A 13,198-nucleotide genomic window follows, 5' to 3' on the forward strand; every position below is an offset into this window, starting at 1 on the left:
TTTAGGTGCACAAATCACTCTACTTAGTGAATATTTCCAGGTACTTGTCCTTCAGATACTCTTGCACATGTATGAAAACATATGTGTATGAGAGTATCTAGGGCAGCACTACTGCTTTTAGCGAAAGACTGTAAAAAACCTAGATGTCATGGGTACAGGGTTTCTTTTTGGGGATAATGAAAATATTCTGGGATTAAATCACTGAACTGTACACTTTAAAAGGGTGAATTTTGTGGTATATAAATTGTAACGTGATTTAAAATATTAAGAAAAAAACCCAGATGTCCTTAATGAGAGACTTACATTAAATCAGTTTGGTTTACACACATAGTGGAATACTACCTAGCCATTAAAAACAATGGAGAAGCTTTATACAAACTGACTTCAAAAGATACATGGTCAAAGCAAAAAGGTATAGGAGTGCCTGGGTGGCTCAGTCGGTTAAGAGTCTGCCTTCCCCTTAGGTCATAATGCCAGGGTCCTAGGATCAAGTGCCACATTTGGCTCCCTGCTCAGTGGAGAGGCTGCTGCTCCCTCTCCCTCTGTGTCTCCTCCCCATTTGTGTTCTCTCTCTCAAAACAAAACAAAACAAAACACACACACAAAAAAACCTTTAAAAAAATAAAACTAAAGTTAAAAAAAGGAAAAAGGTACAGAAGAGTGTGTATACTACAGTATGTTCAATCTTTACCTTCTTGAACTTAAGAAAAATAGCAATAAATTTTTAATATCCTTCTCCACCAATTCTATCATTTATATCATGTTTGGGTCTGTTTTATTGATTTTTTTTCTCTTCATTACTGGTGGTATTTCCCTGCTGCTTTGCATACCTGATAAATTTTTATTGGATGCCAGACATTGTTAATTTTATATTATTGAGTACTGGATATTTCTGTATCCCTATGGATGCTTTATAATTTTGTCTAGGACACAATTTCTTTTTTTTAAAGATTTATGTATTTATTTTAGAGAGAGAGTGGGGGGAGGGGCAGAGGGAGTAGGAGAGAGAGAATCCCAAGCCGACTCCGCACCCAGTGCAGAGCCTGACGTGGGGCTCGATACCATGACCCTGAGATCATGACCTGAGCCGAAACCAAGAGTTGGATGCTTAACCCACTGAGCCACCCAGGTGCCTCAATTAAGTTACTTATAAATCATCTGATCCTCTTGAGGCTTGCTTTCAAGTTTTGTCAATCTTTAGGGGAATTCTGCCCTATCCTGAGGCAATACTCTTCACTTGTTGAGGACGTCACTTGATGTCTCAGGAATTACAAGGATTTTTGCACTCTCACAGGTAGGAACACAAACCATTTTCAGCCCTGGTTAAATACTATTTGATAAACAAATCAAACTTCTTTAAGGGATGCCTGGGTAGCTCAGTCGGCTGGGTGTCCGCCTTTGGCTTGGACTGTGGTCTTGGGGTCCTGGGCTGCCAAGCCCCACATGGGCCTCCCTGCTCCCTGCTCAGTGGATAGTCTGCTTCTCCCTCTGGCTCTGTCCTTCCCCGACCCCCCTCTCGTCCCTTCTCTCTCAAATAAACTGGTGAAGTCCTTAAAAAACAAAACAAAACAAAACAAAACAAAACAAAACTTCTTTAAGATAAATTCCAACAGAGTGATGATAACCTTAGGTTTATTGACCCTAGAATCATTAACCATACAAAGCAATGTTTCTCAAACTCAGGTCTGAGAATATAATTTTGGGTGTTCTGAGTTCCCAGGTTTGAGAAAAATTAACAGATTCTTGAGTCATCTGGAAATATACACACTGAAAAACTCGAGGCCTCATAAAAATTGTGCTCTGAGTGTTGTTCCCTTTAATCCTTTTGGGTGGTTCTCTCCCAGGAGTTGGGTCTCTCCCCCACACCCCATGTACTGACCAGTCATCAGCTAAGGACTCAGGGGTTTTCTCTCTGGGCAGCGCTCTCCTCTCCGGTATTCTGCCATGTGTTTTAGCCATTTTCACCTACCAACCACATCAGCTCAACCCTGGAAGATGATCAGACTCCATCTAGCATCCCATCCCCTATGCTGTGGTCTGGCAACTCTCCCCAGACAGTATTATAAATAGGGCTCATCTCATCCATTTGCCATTTCTCAGGAGTTCCTGTCCATGCTTCCTGATTTCCATGTCTCAAAGCCACTGTTTAATATGTTTTATCCTATTTTTAATCTTTTTTTTTTTTTAATGCAGGAAGGTAAATCCAGTCCCCATTCCTTCATCTTGGCTCTACAGTCATATTTAAGGTTTTGGAAAAAAAGCACTTTAGGCGGTAATAGCAGTTTACATGAGTTAATTGGCATGAATTATAAGATCAGAGTATACTGAAAGGGGGGGGAACTACAGAGTACAGTTATATCCCATACCTCCTTTTGTTTTCTACCCTGAAGAATAGCTTAGGGAGAGAGGAAAGCTATTTCTTTAATTCCAATCTTTATTAAAGTTGGTCAGTGGATGAAAACAGTATTCATTACTCATTTAGTAAACATTTAGCCCCTACTCTGTGCCAGGTACAGAATATTAAGGCTGAGAATGTCAAATAAGCGTGACATAAAATTTAATAATAAATGTAAACACACTTAATATTTTTGTAGGACCGCAAAAGCAATGCTGAAAAGTAAATTATCGTGTTTTAGCGAATGATTTTCTGAGAGTGTCATGATCAAAGAGCTATGCCATAGAATAGCCAGTTACCAGGGCAAGTAACTGTCAACTAAGATATAAAGTATTCTCACCTTAGTTCTTTTGCTCTACTGTAATTGTAATGGGCTCTTAAATTTTAAAATTGCAAGACAGTGTGAAACCTTCTGGCATGGTTCCTGACTTTAAGTTACTCACTTTCTTCTGGAAGGGAGACATTCAATAGTTTATTATAATGTAAGGAAGGTGAAAAGTGCTAAGAATTTTTGGCAGGGGTTTTCAAGCTTCTTTAGGTAAAGCCCCTGGGTTTTTTTTTTTTTTTTTTTTTTCTCTTTTTTTGGGGTGAAATAATAGAACATTTTACTAGGAAAAGAAACCACGATGGTATTTTCACAATTTTACCCATTTGCAATCAGAAGAAGCAGTCAAACTTAACATGATGGGCTCTGAGTTTTTCAGTTATTATTCAACAAAGAACGTCTTACATTTTGTCACCGGCTATAGACTTCTAGCAGCAACGAAGAGAAGGTAGAAAAGACTAAGAAATATTATTAGAGGAAAAACTTGAGAATTAGAAAATTCTTCCATCAGAAAAGATGATCATTAATAGGAGATACTGGGCCTTGCTTCAACTCATGCAATACAGAATTTGAAGGCTTGAAAGCTGCTTTAGTTCCTACTTAGAATAAAGTACGGCAGAAATAAACCTCACATAATAAGCAATCTAGCTGGCTACACAATGTGCTATACCATGGGGAGAAGAGGGGCCAACTTCAAGGCATCAGGGCCAAGTCTGGCAAGGCTTACAGAGGCTGGGGACACGTGGGGGAGAACACTGAATTTGGAAGTCCAAGGACTTGTTTTAGATATCTGACAATGACTACTGTGTGATTACCAACAAGCTCCAGTCTCTCAGGGAGCATCTTTCCATCCCCAAATGAAGTTAATAGCCATTGCTATGATTTGTTAAATTTTGTTCCCTGGAGACCTAGGATTCTCCAAGGTGTCCAGGAGCTTTCTTGAAGGCCTAAATTGGTGGTAGAGGCACTCTGATACTCTTACTTCTCCCCTTCACCTGAGCAACTCAATTCTTATTCAACTAGGATAAAAAAGTTTGAAAACCCCCAGAAAAGTTTATCCAACTCCCAGAATGCAATGGTTTGCTGTGTGCTGTGAAAGAATGATCATCACCAGTGTTCAATCTGAAAATGAAAGGACCCATAGATGCCAAGTGCATTAATGATTATTTCAGCAAGTGACAGAATAGTGATAAAAATAGTTTGACAGGGCACCTGGGTGGCTCAGTGGGTTAAAGCCTCTGCCTTCAGCTCAGGTCATGATCTCAAAGTCCTGGGATCGAGACCCACATCAGGCTCTCTGCTCCGTGGGGAGCCTGCTTCCTCCTCTCTCTCCCTGCCTGCCTCTCTGCCTATTTGTGATCTCTGTCAAATAAATAAATAAAAATCTTTTAAAAAAAAATAGTTTGACAAACGTATCAAACTTTTGGGACACCTGGGTGGTTCAGTCAGTTAAGGGTCTGCCTTCAGCTCAGGTCATGATCCCAAGGTCTTGGGATCAGCCCATGTCAGGCTCCCTGCTCAGCGGCGAGCCTGCTTATCCCCATTTTTGCTCTATCTCGGTCCGTCTCTCACAAATAAATATCAAACAAACTTCTTTAAGAGAAATATCAAACTTCTTTAAGAGAAATTGCAAAAATCTAACTTCTTTAAGAGAAACTGCAAAAAATATCAAACTTCTTTAAGAAAAATTGCAACACAGCGACAATAACCTTAAGTTTACTGACTATAGAATCATTAACCATACAAACCAGTGTTTCTCAAACTGGGGTCTGAGAAAATAATCTCGGGTAGTCTGAGTTCTCAAGTTTGAGAAATGAACAGATTCTAAAATTGGCCAGAAATATACACACTGAAAAACTACAGGGCTCATAAAAATGGTGCTTAGCATGCTTGCTAAAGACCTCCCAGAATCTTAATATCCACTAGAAATCTATAGACAGAAGACATGTGCATACACTGTCTGACTGATGCAGAGATGGTCCTGGGGGAAATCTTTCCAGGCCTCTCTTCTCCATCTTCTTTCAATCTTAGCTGTCAATTGTGTGCCAGGCTGGGGGGTCCCAGGTCTAAACAAAGGAGGGCATCAAAAGAGAGTACTGGCTGAGTCCCAAAAGTCTTTGCTGCATCTAGATTCAGAGCGGGGTTGGGGGGAGGGGGGGGTGGTTCAAAAGGAACCAACTCTGCAAGTGACAAGCCCCGGCAGCAAGGGCGCCAGCAAGGGCGCCACCCTCAACTCACACTGCGTGCTGCGGAGCTCAGAGCTTGGAGTGTTAAGTTACGGCTCAATTACAGTGGACTGACAGACCAGACTGACTTCAAATTTAAATGCTATTAATAGATTATCATCTAGAAATCACCAGTTGGTATTATACAAATACAGACTGTATTACAGCGCTACCCTCAGAAGCAGGGATCTTGTCATACTCATTTGTATACTCCCAGCAAATAGCACATAAATAAGTATAAGAAACAGTGAATAAATATCCACGCTTTGAATATAGCACAGCTGCGTTTTATGCAAGGATTGTTTTCCCAAAGACCCTGCATAATTAAAAACTCACATAATTCTAGACTAACCCTGACAAATTTACAGTTTTTCTAGAGACAATCAACATTGAAATTTCATAATTCCTGATAGGACTTATAAATATATTCTAGAACATATACAAAATCTATTAAGATTTTTTTAAGATGTAATAATGAAACTGGGGGTTATATTTAAAAAAATGCATTATCTTTTAGAGATCCATACTGAAATAGGTATGAATGAACGACTATGATGTCTAGGATATATTCAAAATAATATAAAGTTGGTTATTAAAAACATGGAATCCTGGTACACTAAAACTAATATAACACCACATGTTAACTCCACTGGAATTAATATTTTAAAAAATACATACAAAGAAAAGTGCCTAAAAGGAAATATAGTACATCAAAAAACCAAAACAAAAACCCAACTAACAAATCAAACATGGAATCCCATTCCCCCAGCCCCCTCCAGAAGATTCATCAGGAATCTGGGGTTACTATGGGGTTTTCTCTGTGACCACCTGAGTTGGTCACTCTTTCCCTTGTATTATAACACCTACTCTGGCAAACTTCAAGCAAACTGGGGAACTTGTTCCCAACTGACAGTCAGGTGGGACCTGCAAACAATGGTGTCAGGTCAGCTCAGAGACACAAATTGAGGCTCCTTACTCTTCAAACTCAGGGGATAGGTTCAGTGTTTTGGTAATTTGACCGAAGGACAATGTCATAGGTGAAATCTTATTTGGGAGCGTGTTACTCTAGACCACCTTGAGTATCACTCTTTCCGCTCCTTGCCATCAAATAATTTCATTTCTTCCTTCCTATCTTGACTGCATTTACTTAGTTACATTCGAAAGTCAGCTCCGCCAGCTTCACTGAGGAAACGCAGCACTCAGAAGAGCACCGGGCCCGTAACAGGAGCTCAAGGAACATTTAAAAAAATTTCTTTCTTACCCCCAGCTTCACTGAGATAAAAGTGTAAGTTTAAGGTATACAGTGTGATGATTTTGATATATGTGTATATTGTGAAATGATTACAATAAGGTTATTTAACACCTCCATCCCCTCACATAGTTACCAATTTTTTTTTATGTGGAGAGAATATTCAAAATCTACTGTCTTAACAAATTTCAAGTATATAATACACTATGGTCACCACGTTATGCATTATGTCCCCAGAACTTTGACCAACATCTCCCCATTTCCCAGCCCCCAGCCTCTGGCAACCACCAGTCAGTCGACTATGTTTCTGCAAGTTTGATTCTTTTAGATTCTGCCTATAAGTGAGACCATACAGTATTTGTTGATCTTTGTCTGACTTTTCTCACTTGGGTTTATGCTTACGGCCTCAGTGTTCATCCATGCTGTCACAAATGGCAGGGTTTCTTTCTCATGGTTGAATAATATTCCATTGCATGTATGTGTGTGTGTGTGTGTGTGTGTGTGCGCGCGCGCGCGCATGTGTGTGTGTAAAACAATTTTTTTAATCCATTGACAGACACTTAGATTGTTTCTATGTCTTGACTATTGTGAATGATGCTGCAGTGAACAGGGGGGGATGCAGGTATCTCTTTGCGACAGTGATTGCATTTCCTTCAGATATATAACTAGAAGTGGGACTGCTGAATCATACAGTGGCTCTATTTATAATTTCTTGAGCATCCTCCATACTGTTTTCCATATTGGCTGCACCAATTTACGTTTCCAGCAAAGTGCGCTAGGGTTCCCTTTTGTCCACATCTACGCCAACATCTATCTTTTTTTTTTTTTTAAGATTTTATTTTTTAGTAATCTCTACACCCAACATAGGGCTCGAAATCACAACCCCGAGATCAAGAGTCACATGCTCTACTGACTGAGCCAGCCAGGCACCCCTTGTCTTTTTGTGATAGCCACTCTAACAGGTACAAGGTGATAGCTCATTGTTGTCAGGAAACATTTTTCTAATATGAATCTATTACCTTTCCAGCATGTTGGCCACAAGATGGCAAAACCTCCAACAAGATCAGGCACACCAGGGAAAGTGTGCTCATTCCCTTTTCCCTGAAACCTACTTCAGTTTTCCAAGAAAGGATGCTTATTTTGGACACCAGGTTGTTCTTATGCAAAAACAATCTAAGTGGAAAATAATTCTATGTAAGCCTAGGATGCACAATGGGGCGAAGTCATTTCCCACTATCCCCCTACACTATTCTAGCCAAACTGCCACTCGCCTGCCCCCAGGAGACAATCTTCTTACCTGAAATGCTCTTCTTCCTTTCCCATATCTATTCATATCCCATCCATTATTCAAAATTTAGCTTGAATCTACCTCTGTGAATCTTCTCTGACAACCCTGGGCGGTCTTTAGGAGTCTTTAGCGAGAATTCTAAAAGCAATGACCACGTCTTTAGACACTGATCAGTCATTGCTCTCTTTGATTATCTTCATTATGCCTATCTTTTGCTCTCATCCAAAGCACAGCCCAAATTTAAGTAAAAAGAGTCTAGAGGGCTTTGAGAATACTGAAGAGCAACGTATTCAAATGTAAATAAGCTGAGCAACTTTCACACTGCATGGTTTTTTGACATCAGTCAACTGGAAATATTGGTTCTTTACGATAGGCTCCGGCTTCATTCTGAACCTCTACCCACCCCTTGGCTCTTGGCCATCTTGACCATTTGATATCCCTTAAACTTACTACATCACTTTTGAAATTCTTTGGCTTTGCACCTATATTTTTGAGAAGACAAGAAGACCTTCCCACTCACCTCCAAGTGTTGGCCGATGATGCCTGTTTATTTTTTAAGGCTTTGAGTAAAATTACACTGCCTCTATTTTTTTAAAATCACCAAGCAAAATTAATTGTTCACTCATTTGTATCCCTAGAGCATGTCTCACGTGTTACTAGCACCTGACAGGTGTATGACAAACCTTTGTTTTCTGATCCACTCACTCGTTAAGTTGTAAGTTCCATGAAAGTTGGGGCAGTTTCTTTCCATTTTTGTATTATTAGAGTTTAGTGCAACGCCTAATGTAAATGTGCCTAGTAAATGTCTTTTACTCTACTGAAATACTTTACTAAGATTTTGATCGAACTTTTCTAGGTGTGATGTCAGTTCCTTATTATTTAGTTTCCCATGCAGCTAGGCTACACACGAGCACTTTTCCACATCATAACGCACAGGATTTGGGATGCAGGGCTGCGGATCCATCGCCCAGGATCTGCTGGCTTATACTGGGCCCTTATGTATCTAGCCGGGCATTCTTGCTGTGTAGAAAAAGCTGTGAGAAGTCAACCGACTCTCCATCTCTGCTCCAGATCGGATAATTCCATCCCTGAGGCATAAGGAAGTGTCACTTTCTAAGATTCATGGGCAAAAGATTGTGTATGCTCCATTATAATCTATTTGTTATTAAATAAACCCTCCTCAAACAAGGATTTATGTACTAAACATAAATGCAAAATAAAGCCTTGGAGTTCTCAAGTCTTTAGCACAGTAATTTATTATATTAATAATAGTTGCATTCATTAAAAGACTTAGAAGTAAAAGTGTTAAGTCGAAGAATCTCTGGAATAGCCACGTATGGCTTTTTGAGGCACCAATGTTGGACTTCACAGCAAAGAAAACCAACTCTATATTATAGGAAAAAAACAGATGCCCTGCCAAAAACGTTTTGATAATTTACTGTGTGTGTGTGTGTTTAAGATTTTATTTATTTATTTGACAGACAGAGATCACAAGTAGGTGGAGAGGCAGGCAGAAATAGAGGGGGAAGCAAACTCCCCGCTGAGCAGAGAGCCCCATGTGGGGTTCGATCCCAGGACCCTGAGATCATGACCTGAGCCAAAGGCAGAGGCCCAACCCACTGAGCCACCCAGGCACACCAATTTACCATGTTTTAAGAGTGACTGACATTTTAATGACTATGGAAAACAATATATAGGAAATGATTGAGACATGATACAAAGATCTGCTGCTATCCTGACTGCTATTAAATATTAAGTAAAATGCAATTGAAACTATCTTTGTGATAAATCACAGTACGTCAGTACAGAGAATAATACGTATTAAAAAGATGAGTCAGTTCTCTTTTGTTACACTACTGCTTCAGTTAAAGAATTCTTGTATTTTACTTCCAAATAAAAGGTGAGTTTCTGTTTTAACCAACTGCTATATTTATTACGTTCTTCCACTAAAAACAGTCATTTAGGGACTCAGCTCCAATGACAAGCTAACTAGCAAGAGGAAGCAATGCCAATGTTGAAATTTATCACCCGTAAAGATGAACATCTATCAACCAAAAACACATTAGCAAAACTTTCAGGAATAGGAATTAAAAACTAGAAGCACCAAAAGCAAGTCATACTTGCATCCTCTCATAAAAACAAAATACCTGAATAGTAAACAGAAACTGTGCTGATATTTTTTCCTGACTTCAGTTTTATTCAGAAAAATATGATATGTTTTATTAAATGAAATGGAAATGTATCTAAGTCATTTGAGTTCTTCCTTATTAGGGAAATGGGATTTCTTGCAGAGAACATTTTAAATGAAGTAAAAGCAAAAACCCTACAAATGTGACTTTTTTCTACTTTTGATAACAATGGGTATTATTATACAGTACAAGTCACAACAAAGAGTAAAAGGGACTGCTGTCTGCCTTCTCATCCTGCAGTTAAGAATTTACTAAAATACAGTGTGGTAACAATTAAGCTATTAAAATAAAAACTAATGAATCTTTCTCTATACTTCCTCAAATATAATAGGACACTATTGCTATCTGTCAGTGTAGTTTGTAAGTATTATTGTCCCTATGTATGGAACTGTTTTTAAAAGATATTTTGAGGGGCGGCAGGGTGGCTCAGTGGGTTAAGTCTCTGCCTTTGGCTCGGGTTATGATCTCAGGGTCCTGATATTTAGCCCACATCCGGGCTCTCTGCTTGGTGGGGAGCCTGCTTCCTTCTCCCCCTCTGCCTGCTTCTCTGCCTACTTGTGATCTCTCTCTCTGTCAAATAAATAAAATCTTAAAAAAAGAGAGATTTTTAAATGGCAGTAGTTATAAGCAAAAAATATTTACAATTTACAAAAAGTATTTAGCAATCTGGTTAAACTTATTATGCAAACTCTTGACTTTCATTGCTCTCTCTCAATGAGTAACATTCAAAATATTTCGGTTTTATGGTATGTTCCAAGAAAAACAAGCACTATAAAAACAACTACCACTATTAACAAACAAAATTCCATTTTATGAAGTCAATGATGTTACTAAACAAGAGATGTCTAGGGTCCCCTCTTGTAAAAGTGGATTCACAAGGAAGATATGTGCACAAAAGCAATTAAGGAGAAGAGAATAAGAGAAACATTTTTTAAGTAAAAATGATTTAAGGGGCACTTGGCTGGCTCAGTTGGTAGAGCATGTGACTCTACCAACTCAGGATCCTGAGATTAAGCCCCATGTTGGGTACGGAGCCTAATTTTAAAAAATAATTTAAAAAACCCCAAATGAAGAAATACTAAAAAAAAAAAAAAAAAAAAAAAAAGATGTAAGAGAGGCTCCTGGGTGGCTCAGTTGTTTAACCGACTGCCTTTGGCTCAGGTCATGATTCTGGAGTCCTGGAGAATTGAGTCTCTCATTGGGTTCCCTGGTTAGTGGGGAGTCTACTTCTCCCTCTGCCCTTTCGCCCTCTCATGCTCTCTCTCACTCTCTCTCTCTCAAATAAATACAATCTTTTAGAAAACCAGTATAAGAAAGAATATGAATAAATATACCTGCAGTATATTATTCCAAACAAGACTTTAGTTTCTACAAAAATTTTAAAGAAGCTGAATTAATCTCACCTTTCTATATTCCATTTAAGAGACATATAAACATCTATCTAGTGTAGAATCTTTTCTAAACCCTAAGAAATGCCATGTGAAGAGAATTTATATTTATACTTACTTCTATCAAAAGACTGTAAGGAAGAGAGTTTCAGTTGGAGAAGATGAGAAAATTCTGGAGAAGGATGGTGGTAATGGTTGCACAACATTGTGAATGTACTTAATGGCACAGAACTGTGCTTAAAATGGCTAAAATGGAAAACTTTGTTATGAAAATAAATTTTAAATAAAATAAAAAATAAAGCATTTATGAATATTCTTACTGTCCCCCCAAAGACCATAACTATCTGTAGATCCATGATCAAAAAACCTTTTTCCCCACCCCCAGAAAAGCATCCTCCAAGCTGGCAAGTTTAAGACAGATGCTCACTGAAGTGAGATGAAAGACCCACAGCTCATTAGTTAAAGTTAACCTCAGTAAGCGACGGGATCAGAGAAGCTGAGGCAGTTTACCTCACAACTACCGACAGGTATCAGATCTAGCTGTGGGAAGAAATCTCTCCAAGGAAGGGGGAGGGTTCTTGAAACTTTGTGTGCCTTTTGGCTCTCTGGTGAAGCCTATGGGTTCTTTGCAGAGTAATATTTCGAGGTGCATAATACATGTAGGATTTTTAAAAATGCATTTATTAAAAAATACATATATATTTAAAAACTGTGATATGGTTGTATAAGTGATTCTTTGTCAATGTGTTAGTATACAAGATTTAGTGGTGAGTCTAATAACTACTATCATTTAGAAGACAGTAATCTTTCCAGATGTTTGCAAATGTAAGGGGATTAAAAAGATATTTCTACTAGTAACAAATTCCCAGGCACTGTTAATACCACAGTTTGTGGCCTTCATTCACAGATTAAGGAAATGATAAATTTCAACTGGAGTCTAGAGAAAATAACAAGCAATTTTTTTCATATCCAAGTTCATGGTCCACCCTCCCTCAAATTCTATCCCCAGACCTGTTAAGGGTCAGTCCACAGAGCCCTTCCACACTACTAAGGCCCAGGACAGTCGTTTACCATGAGAAGTGAATAAACTCAATCCAATAAGAGACAGTGGGATTCTAAACATCTGCATGTAATCCACAAGCTATTTTTATACTTGCTAAGCACAAAGTGGTCATTCCCAAACACTGTTTGATATAATTTTTGCAATGCAAAGATGCTGAAGGCACTGCCTGATACACAGGGGGGTACCAGCAAGCTGTCAATTTAACAGTGCAGAAAGGACACTCCTCAGTATTGCCAAAGTTATCAAAAAATTCCCTGAGTAAGAAAGGTCAAGTAAAGCTAATTTTTTGTACGCTCAGTGGAGAGCGATAGAAATACATTTTACAACTTAAAAAGCCCAAGACTGCAGTGGAAAAGCTCATCAAAATTCTCAACCTTGCACCAGAGTGAGACACAAAGGCAAATTTCATCTGATAAATATGTGACAATCTTCTGGAAAGCTTACTCAAAATTCACACCTTCATTCTCCCAAACATCCAAAGTGGAAGACATGTACATAAATAAATCATGTACTTTTCTAGTTTTTATATGAGTGCTTGGAAATGAATGACATCTGAATTAAACTTTTTCTTTTTCTTTTTTTTTTTAAAGGATTTTACTTATTTGACACAGAGAGAGAGCAGGAGCACACAAGCAGGGGGAGCGGCAGAGGGAGAGTTCGGAGAAGCAAGCTCCCCGTTGAACAGGGAATCCCATGCAGGGCTCCATCCCAGGACCCTGGGATCACAACCTGAGCGGAAGGCAGACGCTCAACCAACTGAGCCATTCAGGAGCCCCTGAATTAATACTTTTTCTATACTCACTTCTAGGCTATCCAGCTATAGATTACTGAACCCCTAAATAAGGGAGTCAAGTAACTTATAGACAGCCTCCAGTGGTCTAAGAATAAAAGGCTAGATTGATTGATTGACTGATTGATAGAATTTTTTAAAAAGATTTTATTTATTTATTTGACAGAGATCACAAGTAGGCAGAGAGGCAGGCAGAGAGAGAGGGGTAAGCAGGCTCCCCGCTAAGCAGAGAGCCCAATGTGGGGCTTATCCCACAACCCTGAGATCATGACCTGAGCCGAAGTCA

At 39.0% G+C, this 13,198-nt stretch overlaps 1 protein-coding gene across 2 annotated transcripts in view; it reads right to left on the reverse strand.

Annotated features, from left to right (window-relative positions):
* Positions 1–13,198, reverse strand: part of BICRAL (BRD4 interacting chromatin remodeling complex associated protein like) — a 93,626-nt gene that overhangs the window by 43,554 nt on the left and 36,874 nt on the right. The gene's annotated exons all lie outside the window — the stretch shown is intronic.

The sequence above is a fragment of the Lontra canadensis genome, unplaced genomic scaffold (assembly GCF_010015895.1).
Source record: "Lontra canadensis isolate GAN:19392208 unplaced genomic scaffold, GSC_riverotter_1.0 scaffold23, whole genome shotgun sequence".
Taxonomy (NCBI): domain Eukaryota; kingdom Metazoa; phylum Chordata; class Mammalia; order Carnivora; family Mustelidae; genus Lontra; species Lontra canadensis.